At 47.4% G+C, this 20,194-nt stretch overlaps 2 long non-coding RNA genes across 3 annotated transcripts in view; both read left to right on the top strand.

Annotated features, from left to right (window-relative positions):
• LOC309665166 overlaps positions 1 to 7,596 on the top strand; it is a 30,778-nt gene extending 23,182 nt beyond the window's left edge. The window contains exons 2-4 of the long non-coding RNA XR_014266259.1: positions 2 to 85; positions 1,175 to 1,320; positions 4,116 to 7,596. This is a non-coding gene — a long non-coding RNA (uncharacterized lncRNA). The remainder of the gene's footprint in view (position 1; positions 86 to 1,174; positions 1,321 to 4,115) is intronic.
• LOC309665158 overlaps positions 1 to 18,316 on the top strand; it is a 75,450-nt gene extending 57,134 nt beyond the window's left edge. Inside the window, exons 2-4 of one of the 2 annotated variants that reach the window (XR_014266248.1) lie at positions 7,711 to 7,763; positions 8,125 to 8,313; positions 15,925 to 18,316. This is a non-coding gene — a long non-coding RNA (uncharacterized lncRNA). Of the gene's footprint in view, positions 1 to 7,710; positions 7,764 to 8,124 lie in introns of both variants that reach the window. The other variant, XR_014266249.1, reaches the window with a different exon arrangement.
• Positions 18,317 to 20,194: the final 1,878 nt, after the last annotated feature.

Below are 20,194 nucleotides of genomic sequence, written 5' to 3'. Positions count from 1 at the left end.
GATATTTTCTTGGAGGAAAAAGCCATGAGCCATAGAAGCCTAGTTCCTGCCCTCACAGAGTGTGTGGTCCATCGGAGACTCGCAGGTATAGCCCCACATGGTGAGCATTGGGTTCGGGGCCCCTAGAATGCAGAGGCCGTGGGAGGGGTGGGGTGGGCACGGAGCTTCCCAGGGAGGAGCTGAGGGAAGGGAGACTGCTGGGCAGAGGAAGTGGCCTCTCCAAGGCCCGAAATGAGGGCCAAGGAGCTCAGTGTGGCCGAACATAGAGCATGAGGGGCATCTGGGAGAGAAAGAGGCAGGGGAAGCACACAGAAGCCGTGATGACCTGATCACTTAAAGATGGTGAGGTCACAAGTAAGGGCCAGGGGAACTATTAAAGTGTTTAATGGTCTAGTAGCACGGTAAGATTTTTGTCTTAAAAAATCTGTCTGGGCACACTGTGGAGAATGGACCGGAGAGGGACAGGTCTGGAATAGGGCAGCCTATGTGTAGGGCTTATGGCAGCTGGGCCAGAAGGGAGACCATGAAGGAAGGAAGGAAGTCCGGAAGGAGAAGGGACAGAGCAGGAGGGGCCTGGATTGAGCTGGAAGGAGGGAGGGAAAGAGGTGAGTCTTCTTGTTTGGGGCTCCGGGTTGTTCTAACCTTGTGGTCCAGGGGGCCGTTGGGGGGCTGGGCATAGTCCTTTTATATTCACTCTTTTCCTCTCTGGGTTCCAACTCCCACAGTGCCCTAGGGTCTCACCTCGGGTTAGGGTCTTGAAACAACAATGAAGCCACCCTGGCTCTACGACTCTATCCAGATTTCTCTGTGAGTGAGCAAGAGGGTCACCCCAGGACCCTACTCTGAGGGGCGATGGACTGCAATGCAGGGGATGTGAGTGGTGCCCCCAGAGCCCGAGCACCTGGACAGCAAGACCCCACATGGAACCACTCCCGAATCAAGACGTGGATTGTTTTAAGAAGGGAACAGCATAGATTGCATTGAAAGGCCATTGTTGGAAGTCAGTCGGGAAAGAGCACATACTCTATGAGTCCATTTATATAAACTGCAAAACAGGCAAAGCAGATCCGTGCCATTCAAAGTCAGGAGAGCTATTATTCTGGGCTTGGTTCCTGGAAGGGGGCAGGCGGGGGATCTGAGTCTTGTGTTTCTTTATCTGGTGCTGGATTCACAGGTGTGTCCAGTTTGTGAAAATTCAGCATGTCGTGCTCTGCACCTCCCCACCCCACCAGCCGCCACTGCACCCACAACTTCAACAAAAATGTTTTCCAAAGGACGACCCTGGTGCTTCCCTGGAAATGCTCACTTTGCATGCTTCAGGTGTGTAGACAAGAGAGCTCTCTGAAGGTGGGTCCAGGGAAACAATAAAGGCCGAGCCTGTGGCGTGTGTCGTGCTCAAAGGAGGCTCGGGGGACAGAGGTGACCTGGTCTGAGTTGGGCCACGGCAGCCCCTCGCCTGCTTCCCTCCCTCAGAGTCCCCCAGGATGCTTGTTGGAGACGTCCTTGTCGATGCAGGACCCAGAGGTCACAGGTTCAAGCCACGTAACAGGAAGTTCTGATGGGCTTGTTACTGATTTCCAAGCAGGCAGAGGAAGTCACAGTCTTTCTGAAACAACAAGATTCTTGGGCCAAATCTCCTTTTCTGACAACCTAGCCCACAGAGGTTCTCGAGGAATCTAGCAAGGGAAGGGTCTCCAGCTAGAAATGGTCATGACTTCATTTAACTACAACTTAAATACAGTGTCTTCAGAGGGAAACTATGGTTCACCTGAAGCAGTTTGAAACCTCCCAGAAGAGTGGAATGTTGGCAGCAGATGTCAGCAGGCACCTCCAGGGAGTGCGTGGAACCTGCCCAGGGGACCGCGGTCCTGGGCAAGGCTGCTTTCACCAAAAGGAGCCTCATTTGAATGGGGGCGAGCACACACAGAGGCCTGTGCCTGACCTGCTGAGCAGGGATTCTTTACCAGCCGCGTGTTCCTGGGAAGCAGTGCTGTGTCACACAGCTGTCACGCCTGGTGCATTTGAACACTCACCCCGTGTGGGTCTGTGGGTGCCCATCTGGGGTTGCAACCCAACATCCCCGAACACCCACATTTATGCCCAGGAGTCCGGGGCTTAACTCCAGTCCCAGCAGGTGCTGTCACCGCTGCCTTCACCGGGGACCTCATCTCCTCCCATTTCTGGCCTCAGCACTGACACCAGGACAGACGGGGTTTCATGAATTCAGTCCCACTCCTGGGCACCTCCTGCCCCTTGGGGTGGGGGTACCATTAGCTCTGGCCAGTGCTCAGGGAGTGGGAGAGCAGTGGGCCCCTCGCCTGGTCACTGGGCATGTTCCAGATCTGTGCTGCTGTCAGCTATGTCCTAGAGAACAGAGGACACAGGGTGGTGCCCCCACTGATGGCAATAGACAGTGTGGACAGCAAATGCACCTTGTCATCTCCGCTGTCGAGGTGTTGGGTCAGTCACTGCCACGAGACCCCAATCACCCTGACACCATTTCTTCCTCCAAAGCCCCCAACCCCTGCCGAGACTCCTCACAGCCCCCCGGAGTCCACTTCCACCCAACCCGAAGCCCAAGGGCCCCTCCTTCCTGGAGCCTCACCTGCCCCGTCTCATACTTAGAATAAAATCCAAACTCTGAAGTCTGGCCCTGCTGACCGGTCTTCCAACCACTATCTACTCCTTCTCAGGAACGCCCGTCTCCCTGCTCCTCTTCAGACCATGGACTCATTTGTGTCCCAGCTCTCAGGTGGGAATGCTTCCCTCAGCCTTCTGGAAGGTTCTCTCAAATGCCATGTTCTCAGAGACGTGCAGGTCTTTGCTCTTAATATTCCTTGCTCTTAAACTGTGACCTCTGGGGTTCATTGTCTCCTCCACCAACATGTAAACACAGAGAGGTTGGTGACTCAGTGTTCTGTGCCCCATTCCAACATGCGTGTGTGGTTTCCTCACACCACCAAGCAGTTCTCTGAAAGCAGGTGAGCGTCCTGTAATTCAACTCAATTTTGACATTACCCACACAGAGGTAGCATCATATCCCACAGGTTCGGAGCCTGGCCCCACAAGAACAACACCCCAGACACACACAACTCCAGACACCAATTGCCAGTCCAGGTTGTCACCTGGGCTTCTAATCGACTGGCTATAAATCAGAGGTTCCCATGACCCCCTCCTTGGGCTTAATTAATTTGCTAGAATGACTCAACAGAACTCAGAGGAACATTCTACTTAGTAGGTTACTGATTTACTATAAAAGGATATAATTCAAGAATGACCAGATGGAAGAGCTGGATGGGGTGAGGTTTGGGGAAAGGGTGAGGGGGCTTCCATGCTCTTTCCGAGTGCACCACCCTCCCCAAATCACCAACCCAGAAACTCTCTGAGCCCTCTCCTTTTGGGGTTTTATGGAAGCTTTATGACACTGGTGTGATTATTTAAGCCATTGGCCATTGGCAATTCATCCAAACTCCAGCCCCTCTAACCTCCCGGAAGTTGGAGGTCGAACTGAAAGTTCCAACCCTCTTATCAGGTTCTTCTGGTGAATATCCCAGTGCTTAGCTGTAGTCCAAAACATAACCTCATTAACACAACAAAAGACATCTTTATGCTTTCCTCACTTCAGAAATTCCAAGGGTTTTAGGAGCTCTGTGCCAGAAACAGAGATGAAGGCAGAAATATATGTTTCTTATTATAAACTACATTATCACAGCGGCTGTCCTGTTTCCCACTCTATGCACTACTGCAAAGGCAGTGCTCAGAATCTGTCACTCCTGAGAAGTCTATAGGAGGGGCGGTCAGTTCCCTGTGGTCCTGGGATCAGCAGGGAGGGCTCAGGGTGTGCAGCCCGCTGTTGCTTTGAGAATTTACAGCTGGAGTGACCGTGGGTTCAGGCTGGCACCACCTTCACTCACACGGTCTCAGCTCAGATGAGAACTCCACTGAGATCTGAGGGAGGCAGAGGCCACGCGTGCGCGAACAAGGAGAGGGAGCAGGAGGCTCCCCGTGTCTCTATGTCAAGGCGACTTGCACACATACGGCCTTGTTAATTTCATGGAATTGGCACAACAACTTTCATACTAGGCATTGCTAATGCTTCTCTTCCTGTTGTATAGGGGAGAAGACAAGGGCTTGGAGAATGTGGATGGTCCCAGCCCCGTGGATGGTGACCTGGGGAACTGATATTTGAGACTGGGCCTGCCTCCCCACAATGCTGCTCGCCCCCACTCTTCACTGTGCTGACGCTCAGAAGATACTCAAAGGCTATGTCTGACAAAGGCTGGGCTCCCCCGCTCCTATTTCTGGGATTGAGCACTCCTAGAGGGAGCCAGGACACGAGCCATTTCTCTGTGGCTCTTCTGAAGGACCTGCCAGCTTTCCCACCAAGTGTCATTACTGATCGATATGATCCATAAAGATGCGTAACTGTCCATCTGCTTTGGGCAAAGGCTGCTTCGGAGGAATAAACCTGTTTTGACTCCACTTGCAGCCAGGCCAAGGGGTGAGGCCGGCCGTCTGGGAGAATGCAGAAATCCCAGCCTCACAGATGCTCCCCACAGATAGCCTGTCCCCACACCGGGCCTGTGCCAGGATGACCAGGGATAGAGCAGATGAAAACGGGGGCAGGTGGGACAAGAGAGGGGTTTTGTCCTTTTCTCCTCTCTGTTTTAGGCTCACCCACATGCCTGTGGAGTGAGATAAAGCCCACCCACTCCCACCTAGGGGCTGCTCCCTCCAAGGAGTCTTCCTGGAGGTTCAATCCACCCTGCCATGTATTTCATAAAGGATCATACCCAGAACAGACAAGGTACTTCCACGATTCAATGCATGAAAGACAAAAATCCAATTATAAAATGGGCAAAAGACTTAGACTTAGTCATTCATGCAGGAGGAGATCCAAATGGACAATAAACATATGAACAGGGGCTCATCATTGCTACTCATCAGAGAAAGACAAATGAAGCCCAGTGGGTCCCATTACACGCCTGCCAGTGTGGCTGAAATAAAACAGGCTTCAGTACCAAGTGCTGGTGAGGGTGGAGAAAAAAATGGATCTCACACGGGGAGTCTGACAATACTAGATCCACTTTGGAAAACTCTTTGGCAGTTTCCATTAAAGTAAGCACATGTATATCCTGGGAATAAGCAATTGACTCCAAGGTGTATTCTTAAGAGAAAAGAATATATATTTTCATGAAAACTTGTTCAACGATGCTCACAGAAGCTTTATTCATTGTAATTAAAAACTGGAAACAACTCATCCAATAACAGGAGAATGGATAAACCAATTCACTAAACGGAATGCAAAGCAAAATTAAGAAGAAAAAAAGAATAAGCTCCTGATACGTGCAACAGCCACATGGATGAATACCTAAATCAAAGAGGCCAAACACAAAACAGCATGCCCTGCATGAGTCCATTGTGTGAAGGTTAAGAACGGGCAAAGAAATTGATAGACAGCTCAGAGTGATGGTTACTGCTGGTGGGGGAACAGGGTGAGTGTTGACTGGACAGAGCCATAAGACAACTTTCTGGGGAGATGGAAATGTTCTATAACTTGAGCTGGGTGGTACTTACAGAGGTGTATACAGCTGTCAAAATTTATGGAACTGTACTCTTAAGTTTTGTGCATCTTACTCCATGTAAATGATATCTCAATAAAAAATAAATTGTACCCAGCAATACCACGTTTCTGTGGATATCTTCCACCAGCAATGGAAAAAAGTGTCTGCTGCTCAACCTCCTCACCAGCATGTCATAGATCCAGTTTTTTGGATTTCATCTATTTCAATAGATACAACAGCTAGCTCTCCCCCAGAGCAAATAGTCCAAGAGGTCAAGCAGAAGTTGCAATGTCCTTAATCTAGACTCAGAAGTCACTCACCATCACTGTCCATACTATCACTTCTACAAATATTCTATCGGTCACATAGGTCAGCACTGATTCATCATGGGAAGGAACTATTAACATACATAGTAAAGATCACAGGGGCATCTTGAAGGCTCGCTACTAATTTCACACAGGTGAATTTTTCTCCCAGAGAGGATAAGTGCACTGTGCCAAAATTGCTGAGAGATTTCTCTCAGTTAGATCGAAGTTCACAGAGTGTATGTTAGGGCCAGCTGGTATCAATTGACTGGCTTCCTGGTAAGGTGAGAACCAAGCTTTATCTGGGTGACTCACGTCTCCTGGTAATAACAAGTCTGCTATTATTATTTTTTGCCCAGATTATTGTTCTAGGCTCTGGCAATTGGCTGGATTACTAAGTGTGGGCTGTGTGAGGCTCTTGATCATCTCCTGCATCTCATACGCTTGTCCACTTTAACAATGGAGCCACATCACAGGTGTGGCACGGGGGGAATTCAAATTCTGAGGTCTTGAAGGTTCTACCCATTTCCCGTGAAAGACAGCCCAGGTTACAGAAACATGAATGCCACCCAGGTATCCAGAGGCCATGATGCTGATACCAAGCAGAGTAAGAACCAAGAGGGACTTTCATTTCTTTAAACTTTTAACATTCAAGGGCAGGATCATTTGATTTTGCCCTTTACTTCCTTTGGTCTTTGGATTTGAAGTTACCGGAGAATTTAATTTCTCTCTGGGGACTTGGCAATGGGAGAAAATGTTTCCTTAAATTTGAGACACCCCTAGATTTTTTCAAATTATTTGGGGCATTTAATTTTTCCATTTACTCTTATTGAGGACTCCTGCTGAACTATATTGAATGATGGAAGTATACATAATTGGTGAAAGAAAAACAGATCCAAGAATAAGTGTTCTGTCTTGGGTACAGGGTGGTTTTGGAGATAATTTAATTGATAAATTATGTAACCGTTTCAGAGTTTGTTGGGGGTCAAACTCTTTGTGTTTCTGTCATTTATTGAGGTGGTTTGTCCATTTTGATGACTAGAGGTCTCTTGTCTGCGATGACTATCTTGGTGTGTGTTGGCCCTGGCCAGCACTGCACTGTCTCCTTAAGTCAACAATTCTTGGGTTGAGAATCAGTGAGCCCACTTGACTGCAGATATACACCACATTCTCAAGGTCGGCTGTATCAGTAATATATGTGATGTTTTGGCTTCCATATGCTTATACCTCTGACTTATTTCTCAGATGACTCAGAACTCATGGTGGGAAACGTGGATGACATTTATTGGGAGCCCTAGCAAAGAACCCAACAGTGTTTGGTCTCAGCTGATTACCTCATATTCCCCTTTACAGAGAAAAATAGAAGCCACCAGACAGTAAATCTTCCATCCCCTAAACATCCAACACACATTACTATATAAATCTCACAACCTGCCCTTCTTCCCGAGCTATCCAGTGAAGAGCTGCCCTCTCCCTATCTAAAGCAAATCACAGCTCCATTCCGCCGAATACCCACAGATACTTTGGATCTCTTTTCTGTTCACCCTATCAGATGAATTCTTGCAGTAAAATATAAAACAGCCTCAAGTTTCTGTTACAGAACAAAAACATGAACAAAAATATAAAACTCTACAGCTATTGTCTATCATTTCACTTTGCATTTATAGAAATTTCTCACAAGACTTGCCTATATTTTATGTCTCCACTTCTCACCTCCCAATCACTTCTCATCCCCCAATCACTTCTCAGCCTTTCTAATCCAGCTTCTGACCTTACCATGTCATTAAAACACCTCTGGCTCAGGTAACTCATGATCTCCATGTTGTTGTCTGATCTTTCAGCTGCATTCTGCAAATGAGCACAACCTACTTCATGAGACCTGTTCTACCCTCAGGTTCAGTAAAAACCTTCTCCTGGCTTTCCTCCTGCTCTTTGGCTGTACCTTAATCCCTTTGCAGATTCATCCTCCAACCATTAAGCATGTGTATTTCTCAAGTCCTTTTTTACTCACTCTGCATATTCTCCTTAGATGGAGCAAACACTTTTCCCTTAACATCCATTTCCTCATTCTTCTTTTTTGCTGGGGCTCCAAATTGGCCCACCCCCTCAAGTGACTTGGCAGTCAGTTCCAATTCATCCAAGCCAGTCACAGTAATTCCCTTCTCTTTGCATGGGATCTGATTTTATCCAATGAGATGTGGCGATCCTTCTGCTGGGTATGTTTTGAGAGCTCTTTTTCTCACTCTTAATAAGAGATACCAGGATGAGTTGACCTGAGATCTGAAGCCTGTTCTACTCTGGCCACCCTGACTCCTTTGCCTCCTGAAAATCCAGTTGAAGTGTTGAGACTGCAGAACAGAAATATAGAAAGATGGGTTATTTATGCCATGGTGAGATTAACCAACCCTGTAACTGCTTTGCCATCACCCTCCTTGTAATATGAGGTAATAGATACTTTTATTGTCAACATCATTCTAAGTTGAGGTTTTTGTTACTTGCAGATATTTCTATGCTCTCTTGGCTTCAATTAGCGTTTACTTACAAAGCATACAAACCTCAATGTCACTATGCCTGACTAATCCTCAGAGTTTCAGGTTCATAAAGCTAAGGGCTGACTTGGAATCACTACACAGTTATCTGGAGGACTCCTTTAATTCAACATGCATAAAGGCTAAGTTATAATCTGTCCCCTTAAACCTATTACTCTTGCACCTTCTGTACTGCAGTGAGTGGTGTCCATGCCCAGCAAGTATGCAAATAGAAACTTAGACACTGTCCTTATACCTCCTTTTCCTTCTCTCTTCATCCTAGTAAATATCTCTAATTTAACTTCATTCCTTCTCACTGCCTGTCATCTGCTATATGCTATTACCTCCTTTCTTCTGGCACTTTTTCTACTCCTCGATCTAAAGTTTGTTATTAATGCCAGCCTTTCCCCCTAGGTAGTAATTGCCATGACCCCCTGACCAGCTCTGTTTTCATCCACCATTATGTCTGTACTGTCCCCTAGAAAGTACCAATAAAGACCTGTTGGTCATCCCAGAGCTGTTCCCTTCCACAGTGCGTGCACCTGGGGGAGAAACCTCACAGGAAGTTAATACCAGAACATGGCTTAATTTTGCATCTGTTTCTTCCACAACTGAAAAGACTGATTTATTGATGCATTCAGTATCTTGTCCAATTACTTAACCATTGGGTACTTACTAGATATCAAGCACTCCGGTCATATGGAGAGGGAAAATTCCATAGACCCTGCCATCACAGGCCAATGGGGCACAGATGTGTAAAGAGATAAACTAAGTCCCCTACATGGAGACACATAAACAGGGGCAGTAGGAGTCAAGAGGAAGGTCTGCATTTCTCAGACAGGAGAAGAGAGGATGGTCAACAGGGAGAGTGGAAAGAGGAATTCTGTGCAAAGTCATGGAGGTGTGCATCAAAGGCACAGACAGGCCAAGAGAAAGTGTCATTTCAGACAGTTTGGTCTTGTGGCAGTGCACACAAAAGGTGATTAGAAGTCAGAGCCTGACAGACCGCAGCATGTTGATTTGTCCCGTGGGAAATGAGGAGCCCCTGTCCAGCTTTCTGTTTTGGAAACAGGAGGTGGCCAGGGCAGCAGCATTATTGGCCCTGTGATGAGGTAGGGGCTAGACTCACAGGTTGTCCTGGATGTGCTTCTTATGTGTCTGGGATTCCCGTCGCCGTCCTGCCCTGCCGTTGTCTTGGTTCTGGAATCACATTGGCCAGACCGACTGGGAACAAGTGAAGGAGTCGTGTCCTCTCCCTAAACAGACATGGGTTAAGGGCAATGGCGAGTAGCTTTGTCATCATCGTTCCATACAGCCAGCCACTCTACTATAAATAGCTGAAGTCATAATGCAGAATAGTTATTGATCCCACCAGTAGGCACATTTCAGAGCATGGTAAGCCTGGAGTCAGATGGGGTGGGAGTGGAAAAGAAGGAAATGTGCACTGACATGGATTCGGGCAGGAGGGGACTGCGGGGAGTGGGCGGGATACACCATCAGTCTGGAACATCTCTTACATGTCTCTAAACCAGGAAGAGCGACCACAAGCCCATATGTCCCCGTCGTCCTATCTTACCAGAGGACAGTCTCACTACCTGAACCCTCTGAAGGCCATGGTGTCCTTGAATCCTCAGCATAGGACCCTGGACAACCACTACCTACCTACCAGAGGTGACACACCAGATGAGACGTGTGTTTCACCTACGTGCGTGCAGGCCCATCCCTGGATGGAGCCTTTTGTGTGTGTGGTATCACTGGTCCCACACCTTGCTTTCATTGTGTTTATTTGGTTGGCAGTGAAATCAACTCTTTTGGAGGGTTTTCTCAGTGTGCGGGTGCTCTGGAGGCTTTACCCGGGGAGGGAGAAATGGCCTCATGACCTGAGCCAGGCACAGAAAGCGCTAGTCACTGACCTCATCCTTCTCTTATCCCTTTCCTTATCCTCCCACCACCAACCAAGGCCCTTAGGTGGCCTTGTTTAGATTATACTATAAGGAGGGGTGTCTGATGCCATAAAAAGGGGGGAGAGTTGTGGAGATGAATGGGGTGTGAATCAAAGGCTTTCCCAAGAGGCTAAAGGCTAACTACTCATCTGGAAGGAGAACCAAAGCACCTGCTTGGAAAACACCAGCTCTACCTCCCAGCCCATGGTCAGGAGTAGGAGGGAGAACATTCACAGCTGCAACTGGAAATGGGTGCAGGGGGAGTGGTGTTCTCAGGGAACAGCCAATTTAAGAAAGGGAAGAGGAGAGAAAGTTCACAGAAGAAAGAAGTGCCTGAGGCTATGGGGTAGTTTGCTGGTGATCAGAAAGGGAACACTGGGGCTTTGGAGAAGGGCAGGGAAGTTAGGCCCCAAGCAAGGACATTTTTTTCCTCTCTCATGCTTTGTAGAGCTTGGACAAGCACATTCATTCAACAGAAGGTTTTGCCCAAATCTCTTCCTTGGTTTCAAGCCAAGGCACATTTCTAGCGAAGCAGCACCCACAGAGCCCAGGGGTTTGCTCTCTGACCAAATTTTCCTCAAAACAAGTGAGTGGACTGAGCTGGCCTGAGCATGTGCTGGTACAAAATGTTTCTGTTTTACTAACAACTCGGGTCATTGACCGCAAACGCTTGCACTCGTGATGACTGAGATGCAATTTGCTCTTATCGTAACTTATAGTATTGGTTACTTTATTTATTTACTTATTTGTGTTTGTTTGTTTATTACTGTCCAAATATAAAAATACTTTGGTACTCATAACATCTTCTTGTCTGAGACCAAAGCTCACTTTCTGTACGAGTGGCCAAGTACAGAGAAATATTTCTAAAAAGGGTGTGACAAAAGGGGAAAATGACTCTGGTATTTTTCTGTAAATCCTGAATGAACAAGTCACATTCTTTTTTTTTAAATTAATTTCTAGTTGCTTTATAATGTTGTGTTAGCTTCTACTGCACAACAAAATGAATCAGCTATACACCTACATATATCCCCTTCCTTTTGGTGGGAGGAATTGGGAGATTGGGATTGACACAAAAACACTATCGATACTATGTATAAAATAGTCAACTGAGGGGAACATACTGTATAGCACAGGGAACTCTACTCACTGCACTGTGGTGACCTAAATGAGAGGGAACAAGTCACATTCTTGCTTGCATTGTGAGCTGAGTGAGTTTGGGCATTACTACCTGCAGGATCTTCTCCATGGTGGGGGGAAGCTGTTGTGAGACATACCTGTGGCTGGTGAGGGAGAGCTCCTCCAATTTCAGAATTTATTTTACACACAGAAATGCAGCAGAGATCATTCCCAGGGAAAGGCTGATGGGTGAGACCTTGAGTAATCCAAGGAAATGCAACCATCCTCCGCCTCTACCCGTTGCCCGGTGCACTTTCCTCCTTGTCACCTGGCCCCCCTGGAGAAGCACTGGGTCACATGTGAACTAGGCAACCCCATACCCTTCGGGGGGTGGGGAGAGTTTATCCTCCCTGCTTAGCTCTGCATTAGCTGCTGTATCACCCCCCCACCCCAACCCCATCTCCCTGCCACTGGGTTGTTTCAACTCTAAATTCAGATCAGATGCCCATTGATCTTTTGTTCCAGGGACTGTCCACATTGTGGGGAACCCCGATGCCCTGAGCATACAAGAAACAGGCAGCATTTGAAGAGAGGGAAGGAGACAGAGGGGGCGAGTGAGGCTAATACAAGGAGGCATATCTCTGAGGTATCACAGGAATGTCATCTTCCAAACCCCAGATTCAAGGTCACATCACCAAGTCATCATAGTCAGGGTTTTAGGGCCCACAAAAATGAATTGTGATTTTGCCAGCTTCCATATCATGGAGCCATTCCCTGCTGGCCCTCCCAGGTCCATAGCCCACTCTGGGAATGACCCGGCCCCAGCTGCTCTTTTGGCCAAGACGCCCCACTGAACCCCACTGGACTGAGAGGTCTTCATTCTTTAGGTGCCAGTGGTTAAAATCCAGTGGGAGGGGATGTTTTACCTCCATCTCTCACTGAAATAAATGGACTGTCTGTGATCACACCTGGCAGGGAGCCATGTGCTTTGAGAGTTGGCAACTGCCCAAGAGAGCAAAAAATTAGTTGTAAAAGCAAGAGATCTAGCAGGTTAAGAGAGTAACTCAGGTTAATGAATGAGTGAAACATGCATTAACAGGGAGCCTGGTCAGGTGAGGACCCTGCTTTCAAAGTCTGCTTCTATCCCAAAGGACCCGTTCCAGTCAGTAGCAACAGCTCTTTTTTTTTTTTTAATAAATTTATTTATTTATTTATCTATTTACGGCTGTGTTGGGTCTTCGTTTCTGTGCGAGGGCTTTCTCTAGTCGTGGCAAGCGGGGGCCACTCTTCATCGCGGTGCACGGGCCTCTCATTATCGCGGCCTCTCTTGTTGCGGAGCACATGCTCCAGACACGCAGGCTCAGTAGTTGTGGCTCACGGGCCTAGCCGCTCCACGGCATGTGGGACCCTCCCAGACCGGGGCACGAACCCGTGTCCCCTGCATTGGCAGGCGGATTCCCAACCGCTGCGCCACCAGGGAAGCCCCACAACAGCTCTTTAAATGGACCCTTTCTTTGATGTTGTTTCCTTTCGTGACCTTGTGAAGATGGTCAAGGACACTGGGGCCTGGAGCTGCATCTCTTTGTCAGTGCCAGCACCTGGAGAGGGCCTCTGATGGACACCACATGTTCTATGAAATCTGTAGCTGGAAAACAGAGGGTGGTTCAGAGCCAAGTGCCAAAGCTGAGATGTGTTAAGAGCCCACTCCAGCGAGACCAGAGTGGTGGGCATCATACAGCCAGGAGAACCACATGCTGAGAAAACTGGGGCCCTGGAGACTGTACTGAACTTGCCCAAGATCACATGATGGTACAGAACTAGGACGAAGCCCAGCTCTTCCGAAATCCAGGTGGTGTTTCCACGTTAGCTTGTGTTTGTGTGGTGCTTTATCATTCCCTGGCAAGTTTACCCAATCACCTCATTTGATCCTCAAAGTAACACAAATGGCAAGGTATCCACAGACATTTTTTACTCCAGTTTACAGAGTCTTTTATTCCCAGTTCATGTTTCTTCCTTTTACTTGTCTTTGGAGTGGCGGAGGCACTTTAAGATGTATCCATTCTACACTGGAGATGAAACAGAATGTGGGGCGGGTCCCTAAGATGTGCAGAAAACTGTTCCGTTTCCTTAATTCTTGCCTCGTGGGGACAAACACCACAGCGACGGCAGTTCTGCCTGAAGCAGGTGTGTGCTGGGAATGCGGAGTTGAAGAGAAACAGGTGTTCCCTCCATCACTGAGCGCTAGAAACCACACGCAGTTTGCTGTCTTCTGAAACAATGCTCATTCTAACCAACAGAATGCACCTCTGGCATAAATTGACACCATCCGTGAGTCAAGCAACACATCTTAACTGACCCATTCTCACCAAGGAGGGAACTTTTATTCCTGAACCTTGGTTGTGACTTGGTGGATAAAGGACGATGTGTGTTTGGAACTAATTTTTCATCAGCTTTAAACGGAAGTGACCTTAGGTTTCTTATTTGGAGAAAGTCAAGTACTGTGATGAAAAGAACAAATGGAAATTGAGTATAATTTATCACTGCATAGGCAAAGACATGAAAAGATCCCTCCAGGCTCTCATGAAAGCAGGTGGCCTGGATTCAGAGGGCAGAGGAAGGCAGCAGAGGGGCGAGGAGCCAGGACCGTGCCTGTTCCTTGGAGGAAGCTGGGGCTACCCAGCAGTTCTCTGTTCCTCTGACATCTGCTGCAGAGGTTGCTCCTGACCTGGGGTATCTCAGGCCACGAGGGAAAGTGGTGGGCAGCTCTGTCCATTCCGGATGATCCATCTGCAGGGAGGAAGGCACATCCTAAGAACTCACTTGGGGGTCTGAATGACCCTAATATTGAATATTGATTGAGAATGCTTGAGAAGCTTGCAATCTATGATAGATCTTCCAGAAAGGTGGGGGCTTTGTGGGGGCTGCAGATTGAGGGAAGGGGTCTACTTTTCCCCTGATGAAAGTTGGTCATTCTTAATGATTAGTAAGTTGAGGAAGGTCGGTGAGGTCCATGTCCTGCCCTACATTTCCTCATTGGTTCTTTCTGAGGTCAAGGTGTATAGGATGGAGGACCAAGGGGCCCAAAGCTTGAGAAGGGTTCATGTGCAAAGCACCTGCATGATCCCTGGCTTCCGGTTCCTCTCTCTGCATGGGGACAGTCACAGAGCAGTTTCTTCTCTTGGATGAGCTTGAGAAGGAAGTGAGCAGCAGTCAGCAGCCAGGCTCTGCTCTCGCTCAGGACCCTGTGGGGTGGGGCAGGTCAAGTGGAATTTTAACATTATGAGCACAGGTCCATGTTGTATAATTCTTATTCCCCACGATGGTTGGCATGTTCCTGGTGCAAGGTGTGTGTTCTCTGAATCCTCGTTGCGAACTAAATGTGTTAAATGTGGTCCAGAATATTCATGACAAAACCTGTCCTCAGATTGTCTTTTTTTCCAGATTAGATTATTTTGGCTTTTTGGGCATGCATTTTTCTTTCCCTCTGCTCTTCCCTTTGGTTTTCTCCATCCTCTTCTATAGAAAGTTTGAACAAATGGCATGTTGAGCTGTTTCTCTCCAATTGGGTATTATAATAATATTTTAATGATGTTGAGAACAATATCGAGAAAAAGTTGAGAGTTGCACTGAACTCCACAAATTCAAGCTGGGGAGGTTGGAAACAGCCATTTCTCTTTGCACTCTCTCTGTCTCTCTCTCTGACTCTCGTCTCTCTTTCTGAAGCCATTTGTTGTTCATGGTGCTAGGTTAGGAGGTTGGGTTAAATTTGAGATTGGCTTCACTTTACTATCCTACCCTATAATAGTAAATTCCTCATGGGATCTATTTTAGAATGTAGAGGATGGGGTACTTGGACCACAAATTTTAGTATACAATGGCCTCCTCCTGGCAAAGGAGCTGCTGGGTCATATTTCTAACAATTCAATGAAATGTTTCCATTTTAATAAACTTCCCACCTATGATCTAGAAAGCAGTCCTAATAAGATGAATGAGACTGCTCCTTTTTCTTCTCTCTCCTCTCTGCCTATTCAAGTCCTTACATCTTCTCAAAATCACAGTCAAGACTTCCTTGTAACTTGAGGCTGTGGGAATGCCCTGGATGGGGCAGTTTCTATGATCCTCAGTGCTTTGTTATCAGAACTGATCAAGTGTGCCCTCCGTCATGCCCTCCTTTGCTCATCCCTCTAGTCTCCTACAAACAACCTCTTGATGGTCTGCACTCAATCCCCACTTCTGCAACCTGTGACAAGTAGCCTCTAGGTTGACCCAATAACACTCACCATCTGCTATTCACACTCCTGTGTAATCCCATCCCCTTGAGTGTGGGCGGGACTGGTGGCTTGCTTCTAACCAACAGAATATGGCAAAAGTGTTGGGATGAAGCTTCTGAGATTAGGTTGTATAAAAGACAGTGACTTAAATCTTGTTCTCTCTCTCGGTCTTCACAACTTGCTTGTGGACCTGCCAGCAGCCACATGCATGATCTCAGAAGCTGACCCTTCCCAAAGCAAGCCTTGTGGTGACTACAGCCCAGCCAACACTCGGACTGCAGCCTGTGTGAGATCCTGAGTCAGAGACACCTCAACACCACACCCTGAGTCCTGACCCACAGGCACAGTGAGGTAATAAATGGTTGTTGTTTTCAATCACTGAGTTCTGGTGGGAAGTTTTCTGCACGGTAACTAATAGAACCCCTTAAGATCTTTTTCTCCAACTTTCTTGTACAACATTTTAGCATTGTCCTGGGGTGGAGGCTTGCTTAAAATACACACATTTGATGCTACCCTCAGAGATTCCATTTGGATCGGGCCCCTGAAATCTCCCTTTTTAACAAGCATCTTGGGGTTACTGATGGAGGTTCAAGGAGCAACACTGAGAAATGTTGCCCAAGCACCTTCTGGGACTGCTGTGACCATGGTTTTAAGTCATTTTGAGTGCCAGCAGTAGAGATCAGCTTCATTTACGGTCATTCAATATTATCTATGGAGTAGTTCTTAGCAAAAGTATCATGCCACTTGTAATAGGTTGAATTACTAAAGAAGGCTGCAACAATATCTCCCATCCCATGCGCTCTTCTGCAAGGTGAACTTGACACTTCTCCTGTCCAGGGGTTGAGTCTAATTCCCGCCCTTGATCTGGGCTGCCCTCATGACTCACTTGTGACCAATAGAATGTGGTAGAAGTGATGCTCTTTGACTTCCATGGTGAGGCCATCAAAGCCATGACTTCTGCCTGGTTCTTTGGGGACCGTAGCTCTACAGGAAGCCAGGCTCCATGTAAGAAGTATGATTATGCCAAGACCACCATGCCAAAGTGGTCATGAGTACACAATTTAGTTGACAGCCCAGCTCAGCTGTCACTCAACAGCCAACATCACCTGCCAGCCATGTGAATGAGACTTCATGAATGGCCAGTCCACTGAATGACATCTGACTCTGGCCCCATAAGAGACCCTCTCTTTCCAAATTCCTGCCTCAGAAATCATGGTGGCTTTAAGCATGTAAGTACTTTGTTATACAGCTGTAGTTGAACACTACTCAAGCTGGAAATACAGATTAAAAGGTGTATTCTCTCCTCTCAGCTTAATAACAAGAACAATGGAAAGAAAGAATTATAATCAAATAAAATGATTGTGACTTTCTGGGGATCATGTACAGAGATAGATAGAGGGAGCAAAAGAGAATGAGTCTGGAAGAGAAATGTCATACTTAGCATTGGAGCTGAAGTTTGCCATACTCCCAAGCCAGGGACAGCACATCTAGATGCATCAACAAGCCCTGAAAATTACACATAATTCAAGGGAGGGTGAAAGGCCGAGAAAAATGGTCTGGCCTGTCATGCACAAAACAGCTATTATGTGGGGAACCCACTATACCAGGCAAAAGAATGCTGATTTCATCTGGTCCCAGTGGGTGAACCACCAGAGATTTTGGAACATGCTTATCTGGGTAGTGTAAACATCCATTTGTTGGTTAAAAAAAAACAAAAACAAAAACAGTTATAACTCTTTGCCAATCAACTGAGTGGAAAAAGAACTGAAGTGCAACTCAAGCAGTTTCTATTTAAGTCCTTATGACTCACCCTATGATTGAGCAGATATTACTTAAGGCTGGTGCCCTCCCTATAAACACCTGTCACTTCCCTGGTTTGCAGAGATGCTGGGAGACTAATGAGATCACATGTATGGAATGCATGCAAACCTCTAAGAGAAAGAAACCAGATACATTTGAGATATTATTATCATCCCCCCAGCCGTCTGGAAGTCAGCTTTCTAGCAAACCCAAGGGTTCAGAAGCCAGAAACTTCTAAATAAAGGGAAAAAAAAAAAGAAAGGTATTTGGCCCCAGAGAAAGTAGGAAGCCGATCCGGAAACGACTGAAGAGCCAGAGATAACACAAAACAGGATACAGGCTGGTCATGCAGGAAATCCCCATACTCCTTGGAGGGAACAACAATAAAAGCCAAGACATTGTGTGCAGACGTCCAGAAGTGAGTGATGCCATGGGGAGGGATGAGCAGGAAAGAGGGGAAAGATAGCAGACTGGTGGGCAGTGGCAGAGATCAGAGGATGCCGGCAGGCAGTTTGAGAGCAGAGAGAGCGGCTGAGCTGACTGTGGATAAATGGAAGTTGAGGAGGAGGGTTTAGAATGGCAGGGTGGTAGCCAGCCTCTCCCAAGCTCAGCAGCCGGACTCTTTTTGCAGAATGTCCTGCAGATCACGGGGCGGGATCTTCCTCTTTGACAGCGCGGATGGAGCAGACATTTCTAAGCAGTGAGGAGAAAAACCAGATACTCTAGGAGGAGCCCACAGTGTGGCTACCTGGTGATAGACTTCAGTGTGTGTGTGTGTGTGTGTGTGTGTGTGTGTGTGTGTGTGTGTGTGTGTGTGTGTGTGTGTGTGTGTGAAGGGCCCAGAGGACAAGTAAGGAGCAGTTAGAACAGGCCAGTGAGAGGAAAGGATGACAAACGACAGTGGCTGCCTGGAGGGCCCTATAGATGCTCCTGCCATGACGTGGTTTCAACTGCCTGCCAGACTTATTATAGCATTTCCATTTGTCCACACCCCTAAGACCTCCCGAATCAGGCCACCCTCCTTGGCAAAACAAACACCCACTAAAGAATCCCAAGATTTTCTTGTGTACCCCAGCTGGACGCACTGGATCTGGAGCCAGAAAGGGAAATGGGCAGGAAGCTGGTGGGTGCCCCTCCCTTGGGGGTGTGTCTCTGCCCGCATCTTAGATGTAAATCCTTGGCTGCCCCTGATGGTTATGGGACTGAAAACTCATGAGGTTGTAGTCTCCCCTCTGCAGTCTAGACTCCAGAAGACTCTTCTGATTTTTGGAAAATGCTTCTCTGATCATGTGCCCTCTCTCTGTCCCAAGCGAGAGGATAGGCAGTCTTCTGTGCTCGCTCCTGGAGACCCTGCACTCCCTCCTCCACCCACACAGGGGTTCATGCCCTCCTTCCAGCTAGCGCAGTGCTTCCCAAACTTGGCTGCTTGTTGAAATCGTCTGGGGAGCCCTTGTCTCACCCACACCAACTACGTCAGGGTCCCTTGAGGGTGGCGCCAGGGGTGGCCTCGTTTTCACTCTCCCCAGGTGATCTGTGGGAACACCCGTGCTAACCACCACGGCCCCGTGGCTTAGCCGGAACTGCTGGCCGCCATGTTGGTTGTTGGTGCATCTTCTGCCACCTCCCACCTGAGGTCACCCCGTAGGCCCAACTACAGGTAATTAAGGAAGAATATTCCTCCTATTCCTGGCACTTGTCTTCTTTGCAACTTCACATTTTTTTTGCATAAATTACTTGATGCATTTATGTTTCCCCTCATGGCTCGTAAGCTCCAGGAGGGCACAGACTAGGTGGGTTTTGCATCCGTATTATGTCTTTGATACTTGTCCCAGTGCCTGACACATAGTAGGTGGCCCATAAATATTGGATGAATAAACAGACAAATGAAGAAATACCTTATATTCTATAACTTCTCTTCTCCCAGACATTTCTACACAACATTTTCCCTTTCCATCTCATGTGGAGAAAGGCTTGCATGAGTTGTTGCTTCTGTTTTTTCACATGAAACTAAGTGTATGACTTTTCTTCTTGATTAGTTTCCAGGGGCACTTGTTACAGAAAGAAGGATGTTAGGAGGTCGGGGGTCTTTCTCCCTGACTGTCAACCCACGGGGTGACTTGGTTCCCTTTGGTATCTGGTGCTCGAGACTGTGTTCTTCTCTGGAGGAGGGGGGTTGGGTGCTTCATCTCTCTGGTCTCCTTTCCTCACTTGTGAGGTGGGGGAGGGTCCTGACTCCAGGGCATCCACCTGGTGCTGTGTTCAGGGCTCTGCATCTCTTGTGGACTCACATGTTGCTTGCCCTTCCCACGCATCCTGGGTAATCAGACCCATCAGGCCGGTGGGTCTTAATTTGTCCCTGACCCCCTTGTTCCCCTTGGAGGCAACTGAAGATCACATTTTCCATTTTTTGGAGTGTTCCAGGTGATCTTTTGAGAGTGTGACATTTGCAGACTCAGCAGAGGGTTTTTTTCATATTTATTTTTTAACTCTTAACCTTTATTCAATATTTGGCTTCTGACACCAACTGATACCTCTCTTTTACAATACTTTTTTTTATCTGGATACCGGTCTTCTAAACAAAAGATTGAAATATTGCGAAGGCATTTTAATGTATCATGTTTCTTAAACCATGACGGATAAAATGTTACTCCCATGATTTCAGTTCCT

The sequence above is a fragment of the Balaenoptera physalus genome, assembly GCF_965194825.1.
Source record: "Balaenoptera physalus genome assembly, chromosome: 7".
Classification (NCBI taxonomy): Eukaryota; Metazoa; Chordata; class Mammalia; order Artiodactyla; family Balaenopteridae; genus Balaenoptera; species Balaenoptera physalus.
The sequence above is the reverse complement of the archived record's forward strand: the minus strand, read 5'-3'. Positions and strand labels throughout refer to the sequence as shown.